This window comes from Aulostomus chinensis, chromosome 20, assembly GCF_037954235.1.
Source record: "Aulostomus chinensis isolate RoL2024-O1b breed Wild chromosome 20, RoL_Achi_v1.0, whole genome shotgun sequence".
In the NCBI taxonomy this organism is placed as follows: Eukaryota; Metazoa; Chordata; class Actinopteri; order Syngnathiformes; family Aulostomidae; genus Aulostomus; species Aulostomus chinensis.
Window position 1 is genome coordinate 1,049,887 of NC_141339.1, and position 16,064 is coordinate 1,065,950.

At 48.9% G+C, this 16,064-nt stretch overlaps 1 protein-coding gene across 12 annotated transcripts in view; it reads right to left on the reverse strand.

Annotated features, from left to right (window-relative positions):
- Positions 1-16,064, reverse strand: part of nrxn3b (neurexin 3b) — a 290,168-nt gene that overhangs the window by 187,806 nt on the left and 86,298 nt on the right. The window lies entirely within an intron of this gene.

Here is a 16,064-nt window from a genome sequence, read left to right on the forward strand (position 1 = left end):
GAATGAGCGTCACGGCATCGGGCACTTGTCCGCTGAGCCTGGGTCCATCATCTGGTGTCCAGGGCAGGAAACTCCATCTGTAATGGCAGCCAACTCAAATGCCCTCTGAAGGAGATGAGAGGCGACTTGGTGTTTCTTCCATGCGTGTTGAGGGGAATAACCCCAGCTGGCATCTACGAGAATTAAAATTCAATCTGCACAGCCGGCAATCACATAGGACCTCCTTTCTGAGAACCCACCATCTCTGCAAGTGGAGACAAGGAGGGGGAATCCATTACAGGAGCTCAGCTTGAGACACGTGCTCCACATTCGATAATGTGGACGATACCAAACTCATTATTCTGCTCTGTTCACAGAGACGCTTCCTCCTAGTTGGGAATGGGAACGATGCAAATGCAGGCCTGGAATTTTCTCGACGCAGCACAATAGAGGCAGCATGTTGGAAATGAGAGGGGATTAATTGGGCATGCTTGTGATGAAACACACGCACACGCACGCAGCATTACTGCAGTGAACCACTGAAAGGCCATCATGTAAGAGCTAAAGCTTTTGCAGCACCGACTAACTTCATCACTAATATGTGATATTTCTGTTGAGCGTCGTTTCATTCCAGCCTGTGGAGCAATCAGAGCTCCTTGGTCAAAGACCAGCAGGAAGAACTGAATGTGTGTGTTGTCACATGTATGCCCGTGTTCAGAGGCAACTCAGCCTTCCAGAACACCCACAAACTGCCTGAAACATCTTGAAACATGCTTGTCACAAGAAGACAGCGTGGCCCAGTGCCCCGAGCCTGACCTGGGCATCCCTGAACACGAGAGATCATGTAGAGAGAGAGGTCCTCTTACCAGAACAGGTGAACGTCGACAAAAATCACAATCAAAATTCATTTAACTTTTATTGAAATCCATCCATCACGGCAGGGCCAACACATTGAGACAGACAACCATTGGCTCTCCCAGCCACGCCTACGGTCAATTTAGAGTCTGGATTAACCTGGTCCCTCTTGATGTCTTTGGACTGTGGAGGAAGCTGGAGTACCAGAGAGAACCCAGCAGGAACAGGGAGAACATGGAGACTCACCCAGAAAGACCCCGTGCTGCAGCCGGGGCTCCACCCACAACCTTCTTGATGGGGGCCACAGTGAGGACCACTGCTCCACCGGGCCGCCTTTATTTATTATTTTATAATCATGATAATTAAACAAAATGATTAAGTATTTTACAATAACACCTGCTTTTGATTTCACGGACACGATAAACTACAGCTGAGCTGCTGGCTCATCAGCTGATCTCTGTCTCTCTGGGTTCGTCCCAGCAGACCGCTCGTCCACTGGAGGACGGTCGCTCCTCAACAGTTTGAATCCATCAGTAAAAGTGACACAATGAATGAATGAATCCGTTTCCCTCCTCCCTCTCGCAGTGGAGCGCCGCTGGCTGAGACGCCGCAACATCCATGGGACAAGACACTGCTTTGATTTCAATGGTCTTCTCTTCCTGGAGCTCTTTTAATAACATCATGCTGTGCATCAGAGATGTGGAATATTCCTGCAGGTTCACGCTGGAACCCACGCAGCCTCCAGGGTGGACGTCGGTGCTCTCTACTGTAACCCTGTTTTCATGAGGCGAGGGTGATGATGCAACAGTAGACAGTAACAGTAATGACTCCTGACAGACGTGTGAGCAGAGCCGACTGTCACGACCTCGGCCCAAATCCAAGTACAAGATGAAGACAATCAAGCACAACCAAGTACTACAGCAGTAATACTGCAAAGAAAGAGGAAGAAACAAGCACAGTGAGTTAGAACAGCAGTAACTGAGACGAATGGCGGCTCTGCCTTTCTTCTCTCACTTATTCTTCGTCATCTGTCTCCCTCTTCTACGAGCTGTCCTCCATTCCATTACCAAACTCGTTCCCTTCTCTACATTTTCTTCCTCTTTTGTCCCGTGTGTTCCTTCTGGCCCTCCTTCTCTCTGTCTGCTCGGGCTGACATCCAGCTCAGATGTTCTCAAACTTTTGTTGATGAACTGGTTCAGCTGGACGCGTCAGTCTGGTGAACTCTGAGGTTATAATGAAAAGATCCTCTCGTTACCAATTACAACAAATTACCCCCCCCCCCCCCCACACACACACACACACTCAACCCAGCATCAAATGCTTTTGAGGGTGTAGTTGAAGGACTGATGCTTGTGTTTGATGGTGGGATGAGCAGGAGCACTCTTTTTCCAGGGGTGTATTTCATGACATGCCAGTCAGGCAGTAACTGCAGTCTTGCTATTCACCGACAGGAAGGTGTCACAGCCATGAAAAGGACTCCTCTGACGACCGTCAGTCCAACACCTTCACCCTTAAATGCTTGGATGAATGTTCCTGCGATCTGCGTTGCTTAGTTCAGCAAAACCCAGGCTCAGGCAGGGCGCCACGGCGCCAGGTGCTGCTGAAACTAGGGCTGCAGCTATGGGTTCTTAACAAACAGTATGAAGTCAAATAACTTTACTTTGATTGTACTTTTACTTTTGCTGTTTCTACTTGACATTTTACTGAAGTACAAGCGGGGTCCTGCAGGGGACTGGTACACCAACACACCACCTTTTCCTCCTCTTCTGAGGTTGTGTCAGTGTTTAGTAATCACAAAGCACCAAGACCAGCGCCATTAAAGTCCAACAAAAGCAACAGAAATGTTGATTTTTCAAAAAAGGGCAACAATTACATGCAGCATTTTAATAGTAATGAGGTGTTTTTACATTGTGGTATTCATGCTTTGACTTCAGTAAAGATCTGGGTGTTTTTTCCATCAGAACAGGTCAGGGATCAGTGCTCCAGTGACTCTGTGGCTCAGTAAATCGTGTCTTATTATGCCGGCCTTCCACATTAAGACAGCGGCGCCGCGACACGAGTTTCTATTTCTGGAGATGCGCACCTTTCTCAGTCGTCGAGAAAGAAACTCTTTATTTGCTCAACTCTCGCGAGATTTGCGTCGGTTGTTTCCACTAAAATAATCAAACTCAGGCGATCTGTGGACGGTCTCAGGTTCCCTTCGAGACACGACTCTCTCTGTCTCTGTCAAACTCATGACAGCAGACTGTGGACACCAGGACGCTACACTGCAGGGTTTCACACAGACTTGATGTGTGTGGACACTCAGGTTTTGGGATTTTTATGTTTTTAATCAGTCTGAGGACGGCGGCGTTGGCGACTGATGAGCGATCAGTCGGCCCTCCTCTCCTCCTCACCTGTCGCTGCTCTGAGGAGGTCTGACAGAGAGCCAGACTCTCCTGTTTAATGTAAAGACCTCCTCATGTCGCTGTTTAATCTTATCAGCACACCTGGGTGGTGTTGATGATGTCATTCACCACCACGGTCGTTTCCTGTGTTTTCATAAACTCTGACATGAGCAGCAAGTCTCCTCCACATGCAGCTCTGCTGTGGAAACTGAGCCGCTAACATTAGCAGCAGACATTAGCAGTAGCAAGTGCATCATGCTCTGGCCACACGTGACGTGCATGAACATGACCGTGCAGAGTCTGACACAAAAATATTAAAAAGCAAGCCTTTTTTTGTTAATTTCAATTTGATTCATACGTTTCCATTCGAAAGTGTTAACTGCTTTGATAGTAGTCTTGGTTTTTAAATGCTTTTGACCTGTTTCAGTTTCCAAAAACTATTTCTGGGATTCCTCCACGTACCACTAGAGGGAGCTGGCTCGTACCCACACCACAGTTTGAGAATCCGTGATGTCGCTGATGATTGTCTAAGGCTCCGTGGACGAGTCCAGACTGAGCGTCTCTGTCTGCACTGAGCACTGAGCTGAGCAGCGTGTCAGCAGCAGACAGCTGCACGTTATCAACCTTGAAGTAATGTTCTTTTATTCAAACCAGACCATCAAACAGTCGTCAGCAGCTTCATGCTGCAGCTCTCACATCTGGCCGACCAGGCAAGAGCGATGCTGCAGACACACCAACACCCACTGATTGTTCTTTTTTACAATGACAGAAGCACCACGAGCTCTCAGGCCTCATTTATACTGTTTGGGTGATAAAAGCCAAACGAATGACGTGTGTGAGCTGAACTGAAGCAGGTTCACACCACAAACTACAACTGAAGAAAAGTACATATCACTAAAATCATAAATGTAAGACTCTCTGATGAAGTTATTGTTGGGAGCTCGATCCACTCCAGAGCCAAAACATGAACAGAGTGAAGTTGCGAAGTCCAGTACGACAGCGCTGGAACATCTGGAGGGCGGCTGCTGTCTTGCCCAGGTGGGTAAAGACGACAGGTCCTTGAAACAGCAAGATGGAGGTGAAGTCCACAAACAACGGTGAGAAGAAGCTACAGCAGGTCTGTAGATCAGCGAGTAGATATTTTTGGAGCGTTCTCTGAATTCTGTCCCGTAGTGCAGGAGGGAGAAAAAAAACGTCTTTTGTCAGCCAAACACACATACCAGTGCGTGCTTGAAAGACCAACTCGTTGCACAATGTACTGCACTGGGCTTCATAAGTACACAAGTCCTTCATACACGGATCTCTAGGTTATGTCGTTTACCGGGGGTGGACACACGTAGGTCGCGTCAGGCTGGAGCAGCCAGGCTGTGGTGGCACGGAGCTCATTTGCACATATTTGAAAAGGACTTCACACCGAGTCTTTAATAATAATCATAACAATAATAAAAACACTCTTGGAAATGTCCCAAAAGCCAGCTTCCATGTCTTGGGATCAGACCGCCAAGGCACCCGCCTTGGTCAGTGCCCGAACCACATTGCACCGGACCCTTCCAGTTCCTCCTGTGGGTGGGGGTCTACGGGGGTACAAGTCCATGTAACCTTTCGGTCTAAGCCCGGCCGGACCCATGGGCGAAGCCCTGACCACCAGACTGTCGTCCATGGGCCCCTACCCTGGGCGTAGCTCCAGGGCGGGGCCCCTGTAACCCTCTGGGCTGAGTACACATGAAGGGTCTTTTGAACCCTTCTTTGTCTGGCCCTTGGCCTTGGACCAGTCTGCCTTGGGTGACCCTACCAGGGGCAAAATGCCCCCAACAGCATAGCTCCTAGGGTCACTAGGAAACTCAAACTCCCCCACGACGATAAGGTGACGGATCCAGGATGCTGGAAAAGGGTGGCCTGCCCACTCCAGGTCTTGAGGAGTTTAGCTCTGGGTAATGACTGAAAGAACAAGATCCTGAATCCAAGCGGCTGAATTGAGTTTCCTCCTCAGGGAGGCTGGGCTCTCCCTTAGAGACAGGGTGAGAAGCTCCGTCCTTCAGGAGGGACTCAGAGTAGAGCTGCTGCTCCTCCAGGTAGAGGAGTCAGTGGAGGTGCTTCAGGTATCTGGTGAGGACGCCTCCCTCAGGAGGTGTTCCAGGCATGTCCAATAGGGAGGAGGCCCGGAGGCCGACCCAGGACACGCTGGAGGGATTATATCTCTGGGCTGGCCTGGGAACGCCTCGGGATTCCCCCGGAAGAGCTGGTGGACGTGGCTGGGAGAGGACAGTCTGGGCTTCCTTGCTGAGGCTGCTGCCCCCTCGACCTGGACCCACCGGATAAGAGGAGGGGGACGAAGACGAGACTCTTGGAAATAAAATCTAGGCCCATTGACTAAAACAAAGTAGGCTGTTGTTTTTACATCATTCAATAAAAGACTGATTCCTCTCCTTTCTCATGCACACTGACAGATGTTGGCAGGTCAGAGATGCAGGTGATTGGCTGGCACTGCAAAAGAAAGCTCATCCTGTATTCAACAATCACACCTGAACTTAACTTCTCCTGCTGTTTTGTGTGAACTTAAAAAGGTTTTCTATCCTACTAATTGCAAAATGATAAAATAATCAGACTGATCCCAGTTCAACACCCACTCTTACCAAGCATGTGAGACAAAGAGCCTGCATGCTGTCTACACACTATCTGAACAATGACTTCACATTTCGTATAAAACAGACCGTGCTGCATCCTCTTGTCAGCAAACAGAGTCATTTCTTTTCAAACCAACACAATTAATGTAGTCTCTGAAACAGGCTTTTTTCTAATAAATAGCAAATATGATGGAAAGATTCATGTGCAGTGTGCTGGACATGTTCACGGTGGAGAGGAAGGACCTGTTCCACATGTATGTGAAATAATATGTGGCAGTAGTTGGTCGCAGACCTTCAGCATGTATCGGCACAAAGGCCTGCCAGGCAATTATGTCAGCGCCATGACAGGACTGGAGGGTGAAGGAGACGTTCAGACAGACCGAGTGTTTTCTCTTTTGTGGGTGGAGGAGCAATTTTGAGCAGCATTTAAATTGTGCCACTCTAACGTTTAGCTGAGACTTCATCTGAGGAGAGACTGGATTCAGGAGGTGTTCAACCCTTATGAACGGGTCATAGGTTAGAGAAACCAACAGGACCTCCCACAGCTCTCAGGCAGGGGGGCATCATCGTCAGCAAATAACCGAGCTCATGAAGCCAAGTGCAAACCCCAACCCTCACTTTCAAGCTCCACCTGTGAAGGAGAAAGGGGACGATTTCCCCGTCAGCTTGGCAGAGTCCATGCAGGAAGGTGGAGAGCGTCAATGTCACACCAACCCTCTCTTTGGCAATTAGGACCTGTGATTAAACTGTAAAAGCCATGTGGTGACCTATCATGCAGCAAAAGGAGCCGGTCATGGTGAGTGTGTGTGAGTGTGTGAGTGTGTGTGAGTGTGTGTGAGTGTGTGTGAGTGTGTGAGTGTGTGAGTGTGTGTGAGTGTGTGTGTGTGTGTGAGTGTGTTTGTGTGTGTGTGTGTGTGTGTGAGTTGATCTGATCGAGCTGATGAAGAGATGATGAGTTGTGATGACACCATGATCCATCCATCCGTCCAGTGAATGTGATTTACAACAACATGCATGATATGAAATGAATAAAGGCAGAAGTGAGGCATGACTGTAGCTGATCCTCCTCTACCTTCCACCTCCGGGTCTGTGACACATGAATTGACCTCATGGATCTGGAGGATGGAGGAAGAGGAGGCTCGCTGGAGGAGCTACAGTCTGAGCACAGAGGCTCGAGAGTTCCCTTCGCAGAAACATCAAGCTGGAAAACACACTCACCCTGAAGAGTGAGTTCAGACTCAGAAACGGAGCTGAATATTTAGACTCCTACGACATACATGCAGGGAGAGAGACAGGCAGAGACAGAGAGAGAGACAGAGAGAGAGAGACAGACAGACAGAGACAGAGAGAGAGACAGACAGAGAGACAGACAGAGACACAGAGAGAGAGACAGAGAGAGACACAGAGAGAGAGACAGACAGAGACAGAGAGAGAGAGAGACAGAGAGAGAGACAGAGAGAGAGACAGAGAGACACAGAGAGAGACAGACAGAGACAGAGAGAGACAGAGAGAGAGACAGAGAGAGAGACACAGAGAGAGACAGACAGAGAGAGACACAGAGACAGACAGAGACAGAGGGAGAAAGAATGGTCATAGGAACACTGACTGAGTCCAGCAGTGATGAGAACTCGTTCCTCCTCATCTGAGAGGACGATAAACTGGAAAAGACATTCAAGACCTGAGGGATGATGGGAAACTGTCTTCGGAGGACATGTTGGAGACTCCAGCTCCATGTTAGACACACGTCTGTCTCTCAGTCATGTTGTAACACATTACTGAGCCAGTCAGTGGCAACAACAAGCTCAGGTACTGGTCACCTGCCTCTGGTGAGTCCGGCTCATACTGGGACCATGACATGTTACTGTCTGTCATTTTGACACCAAGCACACTGGCATTGTCCTCCAAGAGGAAGGAGGCACATTGATCCACAGCGGACATGCTTGCAGCCACCAGCTCTGTCCTGGAGACGCTGTCTCTGCCACCGTGACTCCTCCCACTGACAGGATGCAAACGCAAGCTCTTACTCGCCTGTATGTGGGCGATCTTGTCAGGGAAAACACAATATGCATTAGACACAATCTAATCTGTGTGTGTGTGTGTGTGTGTGTGTGTGTGTGTGTGTCAGCGCGGGTGTGTAGATGCAGCAGACAGTAAGGGGAGAGTCTCGCTGGGACAGCTTGGTGCTGCGCTGGAAAGTCGTCAGACAAACACACTTCATTACAGGCCTATTTACCTGATTAACTGGGCTACTTTATCAGCTGCAGCACCCTAAAAGGCCCCCCCCCCCCCACACACACACACACACACAAAGACCCTCCCACAGTTTACCAACACGACACTTAACTTACACACCCACTCTGTGAACCAGTGACTCGCCCACTACAGGCCGACCTGGCGAGCTGGAGGACGTAAATACTTGCCTATGATCTTAAAAGAGTGCCACCTCTTACAAGTCAGACTAAAAAAATTGCAGTTTTCTTTACAGGGAATAACGTTTGCTTAACCTTTTCATGTAAAGGACTGTAGCAATCAAAAAGGAACAAAGCCTGGAGCTGTCTGTGAAAGACAAGCGAGAGGGCAAAACTCACCTTGAAACATCACAATTACAGGAAGGAAATGGCTTCACTTCTCTCCGTCTGTCGATCTCACTGCAGGCGATCTCAGAGGGAAATCATCCTCCAACATTGCTTTAAGAGCTTTAAACCCTGATTAGACTCATGAGACGCAGATGGAGGTGACAAAAATAACCCTCCAACACTTACAAGCCAGCAAAGAAAAAAAAACATCGGTGAGAGATTTGTGACATTTTTCTGAGGCCAACAACATTTAAGTGTAATTCTTTGCCCTCAAACAGTGGGGCGACATTTACACACTTTTTTTAAGACTTAATTTAAAGGACCACATCAACTATTCTGAGAAATGGGTTTGTTGCCCCTCCTCCTCAGGTCCAGACAGGAAGGTGGACTGCAAGTGAGCTATGCTAACACAGATAGCATAGCTAGCATGGCTGTCAGCCCCCTAATCAGTATTGGGAGTTAACAGGTGATAAAAACGATACTTGTTTGAATCCATGTATTCCATACCGCTCTGCTCACTGCTGACGCTGCCATACCGTAGCGTGACACTGTCGACCAATCAGAACTGTCAGGAAGCACCTCTGGTGCGAGGTGTTGTGGGTAATGGAGTTTGGCTACTAATTCCTACGTTTTCACAAGCAGAAATAATTGATTGGTCCTTTAAAGTTCCTGCAACTTGTACACGCTGGAAAAAGACAGGAGGCTTCCTGTGAGGACACTGCAGGAGGTGTGACTTTGTTCAAACCTGCTTTTGCTTTGTTTGCATATCCCAGTCAGTCGTGTTTACAAGGAATTTCCTGATTGTCTGAAGTTATTTTCCAGCTGAACATCAAAAATCAATCTCCATGTTTTAAGGAATGAAATGTTCATAAATGAGGCTGAATTAAAAAGTAGCGTAATCAGTGACATCATACGCCAAAGAGACATTATTTGTGCCAGGTAACGTCACTTTCCATTGAAACCAGTAGAATCCAATATACGACAGGTGGAAGCAGCACTGCCCCACACTGCAGTGAGAAGGGTCTCTGTCTTCATGGCTCTGGACATGATTGACAAAAAGAGACCGTCTCTAAAGGTGGGCGTGGTCCTTTCTGCAAACCAATTCTGTTTTCTCTTTCTGGGCTGCACAGAACCAAGCTGCTACGTCTGATACCCCCATCGCCGACCACGTGGAAGGAGGGAAGTAACACGGTGTTCTGACCCGGACGGCTGCAACATTGAGACTGTCCCCAGACCAGGCCAGTGGGGGTGCAATAATAGCGGCAGTGGCCACGAAGAGCAGGGCCCTGTCTCAGGGATCTATGGCACCATGCGGTTGGCGGACGGAGCTTGGTTGCTCAGCCATGATTAGCCCTTAGATCTGCTGCTGTAGGCTCAGACTGCTGGGATCTCCCATGATGCACTGGGCTTCTCTCTCCTCCTCCTGTCCTCAGACGTGTTACTAACTCCTCTTCTTCTCTCCTCATCCCAGATCCTGGTGCTGCTGGAGGAGGCTCCAGACCTGAAGAGGCTCCAGCTGCCACCCGTAGCTCCACCTGCTCACGTCCCCGTCTGTCCATCAGTCTCTCCTCCTTTCTCTCGGTCCCTCTCTTTCCTTCTGTCTCTCTGTCTTCCTCCATTCTCTGTCCATCATTCTCTCCTCCTTTCTCTCCCTCTTTATCTCTGTCCCTCTCTCTCCTTCTGTCTCTCTGTCCTCCTCCATTCTCTGTCTTTATCTCTGTCCCTCTCTCTCCTTCTGTCTCTCTGTCTTCCTCCATTCTCTGTCTTTGTCTCTGTCCATCAATCACTCCTCCTTTCTCTCTCTCTTCATCTCTGTCCCTCTCTCTCCTTCTCTCTCTGTCTTCCTCCATTCTCTGTCTTTGTCTCTGTCCATCAGTCTCTCCTCCTTTCTCTCTCTCTTTCTCTTTGTCCCTCTCTCTCCTTCTGTCTCTCTGTCTTCCTCCATTCTCTGTCTTTGTCTCTGTCCATCAGTCTCTCCTCCTTTCTCTCTCTCTTTATCTGTCCCTCTCTCTCCTTCTGTCTCTCTGTCTTCCTCCATTCTCTGTCTTTGTCTCTGTCCATCAGTCACTCCTCCTTTCTCTCCCTCTTTATCTCTGTCCCTCTCTTTCCTTCTGTCTCCCTGTCTTCCTCCATTCTCTGTCTTTGTCTCTGTCCATCAGTCACTCCTCCTTTCTCTTCCTCTTTATCTCTGTCCCTCTCTTTCCTTCTGTCTCTCTGTCTTCCTCCATTCTCTGTCTTTGTCTCTGTCCATCAGTCACTCCTCCTTTCTCTCCCTCTTTATCTCTGTCCCTCTCTTTCCTTCTGTCTCCCTGTCTTCCTCCATTCTCTGTCTTTGTCTCTGTCCATCAGTCACTCCTCCTTTCTCTTCCTCTTTATCTCTGTCCCTCTCTTTCCTTCTGTCTCTCTGTCTTCCTCCATTCTCTGTCTTTGTCTCTGTCCATCAGTCACTCCTCCTTTCTCTCCCTCTTTATCTCTGTCCCTCTCTTTCCTTCTGTCTCCCTGTCTTCCTCCATTCTCTGTCTTTGTCTCTGTCCATCAGTCACTCCTCCTTTCTCTCCCTCTTTATCTCTGCCCGTCTCTTTCCTTCTGTCTCTGTCTTCCTCCATTCTCTGTCTTTGTCTCTGTCCATCAGTCTCTCCTCCTTTCTCTCCCTCTTTATCTCTGTCCCTCTCTTTCCTTCTGTCTCTCTGTCTTCCTCCATTCTCTGTCTTTGTCTCTGTCCTGCTCTCTCCGTCCCCACTGATCCTGGATCTGCTCCACCTTCCTGCTGGTAAAGGAAGGTTCTGGTGGCTGCTGTTGCAGGATGTGCTGCTGATGGAGAATTGTTGGGTGGAGGTTCATTGAAGGAGGGAGGTGCTGGACCTGCTCTACTTGGACAGAGTCAGGACAGAACTTTGGTTGGGGTTTGGTGACACACTAATAAACCTGACTTGACTTGACTTGATTACAAAAGGAACCCAAATCTAAGACGATAACACATTCACTCCTACTGGAAACGTAGCTGTGGAGGGAAAAGCTGTCAAGGAAAGAAATGTCGCTGATTGGACGTATTTGAACATAACCAGTTAAGATGTTCAGTTAGTCAGTTAAGACCTTGTACCACCACGAGGGAAATCCATCCAAACACATTTGGGTTCCTGTCCTGGTGGCTTCGCTCTTTCCCTTCATCTCGTGAGGTCAGAACAGGTGCCCGCCACTGCTGGTGACAGGTGGTGTCACAGTGTTTTCTCTGTCAGCCACTGTGATTCAGTGGTGTATCCTGGTGCTGGTGCTGAGTTGAGTTTTGTGAGAGATGTTGTTGTTGTGTTGGCAGTCGGTTCCTGATTTCTCTTGAGAACCACTTCACTCTTGTGTCTGTTTGGTGTACTTGTGTGACTTGAGTGGCTTGTGTGTGTCCCGCCCCCTCAGCTCCTGCCTGGGTTCAGCTCGCTTCACTTCGTCCTCCTGGTCACACGCCTCTTTGTCTCCTGTCTGATGGGTTGTTGTGTTTTGTTACTAGTATAATAGTCAGAAATAATAAATGGCAACATTCAGAATCACGTTCAGTGGTGTATGAAAGTCGCACACACACTGGCTGGCTCCTGCGCTGATGCTGCATCTGTTTAGTGACACACGACACACCTCTGATCACAGGTGCTGTCGTGTCTCCCGCGCTGACTTAAAGACGATGTGCCAAACAGAGAGAGGGATGTGTGAGCGTGAATATATGTGTGGAGGAGAGGTGTAAACAGGGAGGACGACTTCAGACAGAGCAGAAAAAGATGAGCGCCAGTGATGAGAGCCAGAGAATCCTGCATCTCGTGGAGCTGGCACAGATAGCAGGTGGTTGTCAGCAGGACCATCTTCAGGCTCCTCACAGGACTCCTCAAATATATCTGCTTGTGTTTCTCTGTCTGGTAAACAGAACAGGAAAATAAATTGTTTTCTTTTTAGCTCCCAGTGGCAGAGGAGAAATTACACAGAGCAGTGTGCTTTGTTCACAACAAATAGGACAAAATTCTCATGAGACGTTCAATTCTTCCTCCTCCATTGTAATATCATCAGTGTCTGTGTGGACTGGCTTTCTGGAAATCAACAGCAGCGAATGAGGAGGAGTTTAGACTCCATCAAAAGTACATCAGATATGAAGCATTGTGCGCCATGATCTCAGTGGGCGAGGGACAGTAACCCAGCACCAACCTGCCTCACTGGACCAAGGCTACTGTTCCGAGAGGTGAACGACTGAGCACCAATGGTGATTGAGCGCTGTTGTGAAAGACTGACAGCAACAGATGCTTGTGACCGAGTGAATTAACCACACAAGAGACTTTTAGTCACAGCATGACGACGTCCAGACGAGCTCTCACGCAGCACGAGCTTTGATCTAGAAATGACCAAGTGGGCTGAGAGGAGGTCTGTTCCTGCCTTCTCTACGTTCACAGGAGCTCACACGAAAACTTTTGCATTTCACAGCTGTTATTTATCATTTAACCTATAAACTGAGGAGGCGTGGCTTTTGTAGGCATCACTTAAGAAGTGCAGGGGTGATGGTTGGTTCCAGATAAAGATAAACATTCTGATATTTGTTGGAAGCGAGTGCAATGTGCCAGCCACTTACCCCAGAGGAGTGGGAAGCAGGCCGAAGCTGGCACTGCGGCTGGGCTGTGATGTACACATGACACCAGGGCAATGTTGGAGATGAGTTGCAGTGATACCTGCCCATAAACCCGAAACACAGAGGCTCTGCCCACAAAAGCACAGCAATGCTAACGATGCATGCTCACTCGTGACTGCAGCTCACAAATACGTTTTCCAACACATGGGAACTGATGGAAGCGTCTACGGAGCCTCAAACCCACAAACCTCCACCCTCCCCCTGCAGCTGTAGCAGTGAAAGTCACACAGAAGCGGCGAGTCAGTACAGGAGCCACAACGCCATCCTTTAGAGAGACTCTACGGTGAAGTCAAAGGTTTCTGACTGGATGGAGAAGCTACAGCAATGTGACAAACACTTGAGGTGCATCCTAAGCAAATAAAGTTTAGTAATATGGCAGGAATGTGTAGGCTGATCGAAACAAACAGTTCAGAACAAAGACAGACAAAAGAGCGTACAATGCATTCCAACAGAAAGTCAGCAGCAAAGGCCAATCATTGTAGTGTAAATGTATAACCTTTGTTACACTTCCCGAGAGAGCTCCACCCCCACCCTTGTCTCATCACACAACCCTCAGCTGTGCGCCATAGTGTGCTTCAGATCAATAGCAAGTGCCACGAGTGAATACATCACAGTGGCTGTTTGATTCAGTCACCAGGGACTTCCATGGGAGGATGAGAAGAGTGGAAGAGAAGGAAAAATAAACGTTTGCACCGGCATGACTAATAGAATTGCTTTCACCCGACGTGTAGCAAGTTCATCTTGAAAACCACTCGTGCCTGATGTTCCCAATCAAACCAGGAGCCGCAACTCCAGCTGCATCAGTAAGTCTTCTTCTCTGAATAGATGCGACAAGGACAGCGGCATGAACGGAGAGGAAGTCAGTGTCGCTGGTCATTGTGTTTGCTTACATCCAAATCTTGAACTGCTCCAGATGAAGTTTCACATGGCAGCTAAAGGTAAATCAGTGAGAATTTAAGAGCAACACCTCCAGGAAAAAAGGAGGCTTGTTAAATCAATCGCCCTCAGCGGTGGAAACGAAGGCTGCCTTAACAAAGCAACCGAAGAATAATGGCTGTCACTTCTCACCGTGGTGACATGGAGAGAGCAGCAAAACAAAGCTCTGGATTTGCTGTCTGGTTTGCCTCCCGACCCCCACCTGTGGTCACACACTCTGGGCCGTCAATGCAAAAAAAGATGGCTGACGCAAGCAAGATTCTGCCGCGGGGATGCCGACCTCGCTCTGCGTGATGAGGCGAGCAGGTCTTTGGATGTAGGTTCTGTGCACCTGTACCAGCTGAGGCGGTTCAGGCCTTGGCACTGGTCATTGGTGATAGCAGTGCTGGGGGACGCTTCATCTAGGTGTATCTGCTCTCCCTGCTTCTGTGACCTTGACCTTGATGAGGGGGACAGCGAAGCTAGAGAATGGATGATGGCCGCCCTTCCAAAGGAGAAAGACGTGTGGGCAGATCCACAGAGTCACGATGTAATCTACAAATACTGATGACACTGATGTCCTGACCTGAAAATCCATCATCCATCCATTCATCCCTCCATCCATCCATCATCCATTCATCCATCCATCCACCCACCCACCCACCCATCCATCCATCCATCCATCCATCCATCCCTCCATGTTCTCCATGTTCTCCCTCTTCTCCTGTTCAGGGTGGTGGGGGTGGAGCCTATCCCAGCAGCCTTCCCCCTGGACAGGTCACCAGTCCATGGCAGGGCCAACACATAGAGACAGACAACCATTGGCTCTCCCAGCCACGCCTACGGTCAATTTAGAGTCTGGATTAACCTGGTCCCTCTTGATGTCTTTGGACTGTGGAGGAAGCTGGAGTACCAGAGAGAACCCAGCAGGAACAGGGAGAACATGGAGACTCACCCAGAAAGACCCCGTGCTGCAGCCGGGGCTCCACCCACAACCTTCTTGCTGGGGGCCACAGTGAGGACCACTGCTCCACCGGGCTGCCCAACCAGAAAGTCATTTTCTCCAAACATACTGCAAACTTTTTGCTCTAAATGTGTGGAAGCCTAACCCTGATGACTTCATCAATGCTCTTTTATAACAATCCTCCATGTCTTATAGCTTCCCCACAGGCCAAGAAGACTCTCTAACCCTGGAACGACCTCTGCGTGCCTCTTCATCAGCTGTCAATAATTACTCGGATCATCGGCCAATTATGTCAGACTCAATGACTTCAGACCTCTAAAACACCTTAACAGACTGCGACAATTTCATCCAGCACCAACGAGTCACGACAGCCTTGTACAGCAACATCAGCGTATTTGACCTCACTGTGGAAAAGAATCAACAGTGAAGCTGCGGAGCTGCTGACTGCACGGTTACAACCACTGAGGGACGGCCGTGTGGGAGGAGGCGGAACCGCACCCAAGGAGAAGAAATGAAGGGGACTGAGACTGTGAGCTTCACGGACACGTGACTCCCAGCTTTCTGTCTGTGGGAGGAAGGTCAGAGAAGAGCACTGGCTGAGCTGTGGTGTGTCTCAGCTCGCGCACGGAGGCTTTCACAACAGCCTTTTTACTTCTTTTGTGAGGCAGCAACACCCTGGGACCACAAATAAAGAGACACAACAGTCAGAGTGACACACGGTTAACTCAATCACACAGCCCGGGCTCCCTCAATGGGCTCCCACTGGACCCTCGGCTCCTCCACAGACGAGGAGCCGTGCACCACCACGTTGAGTTAAGCATCTATTATTTTTCAGTGTGAGTTCTCAGCACGCGTGTTTATGTTCTACTTCCGTGAATTCAATCTGTGTTTGTGCAGAGGCTTAAGCTTGTGCCTGCTTGTTACTATGAGTCGTAACAAATTACACACCCTCATTATCTTTTAAAGTTCTTAGGGAAGTACTCCAGTGAACCCTGAAAATCTCTGTGAGATTGTAGAAAAGTGGAGAACAATCTGAACAATAGATAACATACTCTCCCACAGCTCAAGTGTCCCTATCTCTGCTGCCTTATAAAAACTTAATGCGTCCAA